Source organism: Peromyscus eremicus, chromosome 17 (genome assembly GCF_949786415.1).
Source record: "Peromyscus eremicus chromosome 17, PerEre_H2_v1, whole genome shotgun sequence".
Classification (NCBI taxonomy): domain Eukaryota; kingdom Metazoa; phylum Chordata; class Mammalia; order Rodentia; family Cricetidae; genus Peromyscus; species Peromyscus eremicus.
The window spans coordinates 10384909-10390908 of record NC_081433.1 but is presented as its reverse complement, the minus strand read 5'-3'; the positions used below and the strand labels follow the sequence as shown (position 1 = coordinate 10390908).

General features: G+C 40.5%; 1 long non-coding RNA gene across 2 annotated transcripts in view; it reads left to right on the top strand.

The window, feature by feature from the left end:
* Positions 1-201: 201 nt before the first annotated feature.
* The window catches only part of LOC131894575 (uncharacterized), a 76397-nt gene continuing 70598 nt past the window's right edge, over positions 202-6000 (top strand). For both annotated transcript variants that reach the window (XR_009374951.1, XR_009374952.1), the window contains exon 1: positions 202-301. This is a non-coding gene — a long non-coding RNA (uncharacterized LOC131894575). The remainder of the gene's footprint in view (positions 302-6000) is intronic.

The window sequence follows — 6000 nt, the reverse complement described above, 5'->3', positions numbered from 1 at the left end:
AAAATGCCTTTCAGAGCAGGCAGGTTTAAAGGGCACACAAGAATGGATGAACACTTATAACCAGGCCTCTCAATTCTCTTCTAAATATTTTTATGTCAGAATTTACCAATAGCAAATGGAGAAGCAGGTGTGGATGAGAAAGAAGTAGTGTGGGGAGCCACTGTGGCAGATCTACATGCCAGGAGCCTGGTCATCACCCTAGAGCAGCACTCAAAATGTGTGCATTGGACTCTGCAGAATGATGAGCAATGAAAATCAAACCTACACTTTCTACAAAATATAACTGCCAGTCATTTCTCAGGTGAGGGTGTGGTGTAAGACAAAAGGGGTTGGAAAGATTGTCGGCAATCGGAGACAAAAGGAAACAGCATCAGAGGATAGATGATAGCCACCTTCATAGCTCATGATGCTATAGATTAGGGGCTGAGCTGAACTCAACAGGTACCCACTCACACTGGGCATGAGACAGGTCCTCACTGGGTATGGACATCAGACCAGCTGATGAGGGTCTGTATGTCCTCACTCACACACCTGGAGAACTGATTAAAGAAAGGGACACCAAGAATTGCCCATCAGAGAGGACTGCAGGAGGCCTGGACATGCACAAGGCTTCTTGTCTGTGATTTTTGTCTTAAGGGACCCTGGTGCCCTTCAACTGGCTCTTTAGCTCAGGGCAAGATTGGTATGTTCTGGGAGAAAGGTCCCAACCTTTCTAACAGGGCCAGGGAAGGGCAGCCATCTTTCCCTGTTCTGATAAAACATCCTCCTCCCTACAGAAACCTGTCAACCTCAGATACTCTATTGGCTTCTGTACCCCAAGTCAGTTATTGGACAGAACATTAACTTGATGCACTTAACGTAATCACCAATATGAAAATAGAAAATAAATTAAAGGCAGTTTTCTTTGTGTTATACAAATGCAAGTACATGACTCAGAATAGTCCAGAGAGAAACCTTGATATAACGTTCTGGTACCAACAGAGAATGATGTAGGAAGCTTTGATTTCACTTTCAATTTTAATATATTTTTGGTGTCTGTAATACTCTTGGTTCAAAGTTATGATCTTTCAGGACTTCGATTCTGTCTTTCCAGGCAACATGTGATTGATATCTCAAAGGGAATAAGAGATGGTTTATGCTTAGCAAATATGACTGATCACAGTGGGAGAACATGGATTTGAGGTGTCCCAAATAGCACTCTCAAGATGGAAGCAGTGCCATAACCTTTGTGTAGTTACAGGTCAGGATAGACTCATAAATCAAATGATGAGGGTAGAGTTCAGTGGTGGAGCAATTGCCTAGCATGTATGAGTCTCCAGGCTTCAGGCTCCATCTCAGTAAGTCACCTCCCCTAAAAACAATCACAGATGTGCTGGGTACAGAAAGATGGCAAAGCAGGTAAAAAGCCACCACGCCTAATGACTCAAGTTCTGAGAAAGATCCTTAAGACCCACATGCAGGAAGGGAAGAGTTGCCCTGGGACCTCAGATGTGCATCATGGAATAAGTGTGCATGTGTATACACACACACATACACACACACACACACACACACACACACACACACACACACACACACTAAATACAGATAATTAAAAAAACATGAATACACAGACAGACAAATTGGTTTCAGTGGGTTAAATAAGGAGGACATGGAGTTGTGAGGGAGATATAGTGGTGAGGGATTCTTGAAGGATTTGATGGGAAGAGTGGGGGTAGATAGGATCAAAATACATCATATCCTTGGAATTTGATGTGGACAGCAGGGAGGCAGGCTACGGTGAAGCAGGGGAAAACCTGTTACATATTTTATGTTATCCAACGCATCCTCAGCTCTGAGGTTGGTGGGAGCTAAAGGTTTGCTAAGAAACTACAGTCCAAAGAGTTACCTGATACTTGAGTTGATTGGGAATCAGACATAAAAGTAGCATGCTGGCTAGGCTTAGGTCAATTCGCCATACAAACTAGAGTTATCTGAACCGAGGGACCCTCAGTTGAGAAAATGCCTCCCTAAGATCCAGCTGTAGGAAAGCCTGAAGGGCATTTTCTAGGTTCCTGCCCTATTTGACTTCCTTTGGTGATGAATAAAGCAAATAAACCCTTTCCTTCCCAACTTGTTTTTTGGGTCATGGTGTTTTGTTGCAGCAATAAAAACCCTAAGTCAGGCAGGCAATGAGTCATCTTAAGGGAACTGTTTATGGCCTCAGAGAATTTTGCTCTGGACATGCAACATTCCAACCCTTCACAATAAATTTACTCAGTAAATCAGCTTCATATCACCTGCTGTTTTGTTTTTTTTTTAATACTTGCAGAGAAGGTGGTTTTCAGTACGTAGGTACCAAGAAAAACAGTATTGGTCTATCAAAATTATCTACAAGGAAAAATTAGAATTTCACCCAAATAACAGCAAGCTTGCAGACAATCAATCCTAAATGAGGATAATTCCCACATGGAGCAGAAGTGATAATGTCTGAAGAACTGGCCTATGCCCTAAGTGGTACCAGTAACGAACCACTTTTGAACCACTCCCAGATCCAGAACAGTCTGGATTCCCTTCCATGTCAGTCAGTCAGACAGACAGACAGATACACACACACACACACATACACACACACACACACACACACACACACACACATACACATACACACACACACACATGATCACACCAGCCCATCCTTTGTTCCCCCATTATATAAAATTATTAGTTTCTCAAATACAGACTCAGAGTGGCTGAATCTCTGTGTCTGTTCTTTGCAGTGTGACCACCTTTCTCTTTGGTTGGTGTCTTGGACTGGGTGGCTCAGCCTAGCCTGTTGGGAGTCTTTGCTCTGGTAGTATAATTTATAGTTTTCCAATAAGGCTTAGTGAGTCCACCAATATCTATCTTTTGGTTGTCTTTGTCTAGTCTTGGTTTCTTGTATTTCCATATAAACGTTAGGTTAGCTTGTCCATTTCACCACAAATGCAGATGGCATTTCTGTAAGAATTTCCTGGAATATGCAAACCACTGGCTCCAACTTTATTTTTTCTTTGCTAACATTCTTTTAGATTATTTTGTTAACTTGAAATTCTGCATGGATCTTTATTTCTTTGAAAGAAAAGCTACCTGGCATAATTAATTAAATTATCTGAATACATAGAGCAATTGGAGACTAGTGCCTGCCTTAACAACATGAAGTCCTATGTCCTGTGGATTCAAAATGTGTTTCCATTCATTTCAATTTTTCTCTAAATTATACCAATAGTTTTGTTCTTTTGGGGATATGTGGCTTGCAGTTCTAACATTATTTTATTTTTGTAAGTATTTCTTGTACTTTCTCTTGTAGGAGGAAATGATTATATTTTAATTTCGTCATTCAGTTGCTCTTGCTAGTGTATGGAACAATAAATAAGTATTTACATGGTGGTCTCATATCTTGTAACTTACTGACTTTGGGCATCAGGTCTAATAGGTGTTTGCTGAATTTCTTAGTGTTTTCTACCTACATGGTTGTGTCTTCTGTGAGAAGGCACACTCTCACTCCTTCCCTTTAATTGGATTTGTTTATCTACTTTTCCTCCTAATTGCCCTGGGCACCTCTTCCCCTGCAATAATTAACAGTAGCAGCTCACTCACACACCCCATCTTCTTTCTTACCAACCGTACTGACATCAGAGAAAAATGGACAAATCTTTCCTATAAAAGATGTAGGAAGATGGAAGCTCTCCTCAGTCAGTGTGAGCTCAGAACCTCTTACAGCCTCTTTTTGGAAACTGTTCACATTTATCTGTGGCACCGTGAAGGATTTCTACAGCTCACTCCCATGCATAAGCAGGAATTTGGACCAGTATATCTTCCACATAAATCTTCCCAACTGAAAATAATTCAAACATTAAATGAAATAAAATAAATGGATCAACCAGGGTAGAATCATATAAGAAAATTATATGCAACAATAAAAGCAGAATAAACACAGCTATAAACAACACAATGAAAGGGTTTACACACACTTTTGTGGAAGAATTATTGCAATGTAATTCATAGAGCACAGGCACATTTTCATGCAGAATTGAAATTAGCAAAATTAGGGATGATCACAGAGGTGGTAAAAATGTCTTTATAAACAATAAGTGCTTTGCAAAGCTCAAGGTGGTAGACATTTCTGGGGGTGTGGGATGAGATGGGAAGGTTTGTAACATCTATGGTATTTCCCTTTATTGGCTGCATTGCATATTTTGTAAGGTTATGGCATGGTTCCTAATTAAATTAGAATACATATGTCTTTTTTTTATTTGCTTTTCCACCTCCTGGTTAGGGGATCTTAAATTATCTCCACATTTTGCATATCAAGACACCATAATGTCATCAGACCCACGGAAGCCTCCATCACTGTGGACCAGGAAGAAATGGTCCTATCTCACAGAAAAGAGACTAACAGGAGATGGAATTCAGAATTAGGATTTGATCTCAGATGGACTCTTAAACAATTAAAAGACAATAGTAATCAAATCAGAAAGACTAATAGAAGCTTTCGCTGTTTACTTTATTCCTAAACTTTTTTTTTTCCGTTAGGCACTGATGATATTATTTGTCTCCTGTTAAGAGAGATTTACTTTTGAACTCCAATTTTCAAATCACTTTAGATAAACAAAAATGCTCATTATCTCAGTGATGCGCAGGCTGACTTTCCAAAAGGCAATTAAGGATGTCAGTGGATGCCAGCTATTTGCGGCAGTAATTCATCAGCCTTCTGGCCTTTCCCTGAAAAGATCAAGTAGAGAGGTTTTATACACCAAATAACTCTGCACACTATTCTGTTACACCAACACTGATCATAAACTACGCTGGTACATTTGAATAAAACATGCAGGCACTGAAGACTTGTATTCATGTTGTATGTAATACTCTGCTGCTAATCCTGGATGCAATGTGCTTTTAAAAGGGAGGAAAGAAAGAGAACAAGGAAGAGAGGGAAGAAGGGAAGGGAGAGAGGAGACAGGAGGAGGGAGACAAGAAAGGAAAGGAGAGAAGAGGGAAAGGGAAGGAAATAAGAGTACTCCCCAAAGCTAATGAAAGGACTCACAGGTTTTCCTGAGTTGCCTGTGAGAATTTGCTTCAGCAAAGCAAAATACTACAAATCCAAATATTACCAGAAATTGCTCCAGACATGGAAGAGGTGAACTTGGTCACTGTGGTTTAAAGTGCTGGTGACCTGCTGGTGCATTTGGAGACATGGAAACTTAATTGGGCATGTGGTTCATACTCTGGTAATGTAAGCAATATGGAGCTGGGTGTGGGGCACACTGTGTCAGGCTGGCACTCAGGGGGCACAGACAGGAAGATGGCAACTTTGGAGTGAACCTGGGTGGCATAGTTCACTCCAGGTCAGCCTCTTACACACTGACACTATGTGTCAAAACAAAACAGACAAACACATGGATCCTCTTGGTTACACAGTTACAATGATTTTCTCCAGTCTCAGTTAACCAAGTGTACCCTGCTGTCAAGTTATGGTGGTGCTTGGAGAGGGAGGACCCCTGCTGAGTATCCCTGAGGATGCAGAGCCCTGTACCTTCTGCTCCTTGCTCACTCTCTTACTATTAGGAGGGCAGGTTCTTAGGCCCCACTCTATTTTAGAAACAGAACTTGAAATATAGTAAATATGAAATCAAATTTCCATTAAAATATTTGGGGCTTTTCACCTGAAAATTGAAAAGGCTGATCCTTGCATAAAAAAAAGAAAAATATTCCTCATGCATGTAAAGGAAACAAATATGTATTCCCTTTCCCCCTTTCCCTGGTAGATAAATTATTTCTGATACACAGCGAGTTCCTTGAGTTATTCATTAATGTTTAAAGGAGACTCATTTGAAGAGAGGTTTTCAATTACGATGTGAGGTGGGAGTCTGTTGTGTGTGAAAGAATAAAGCGGGTCCAGAAGACGCTGTGATAAAGGGATGACTGAGTGTCTGGGTTACACAGAGAACATCATCCATGAGAACACAAGTGAGGAAAATA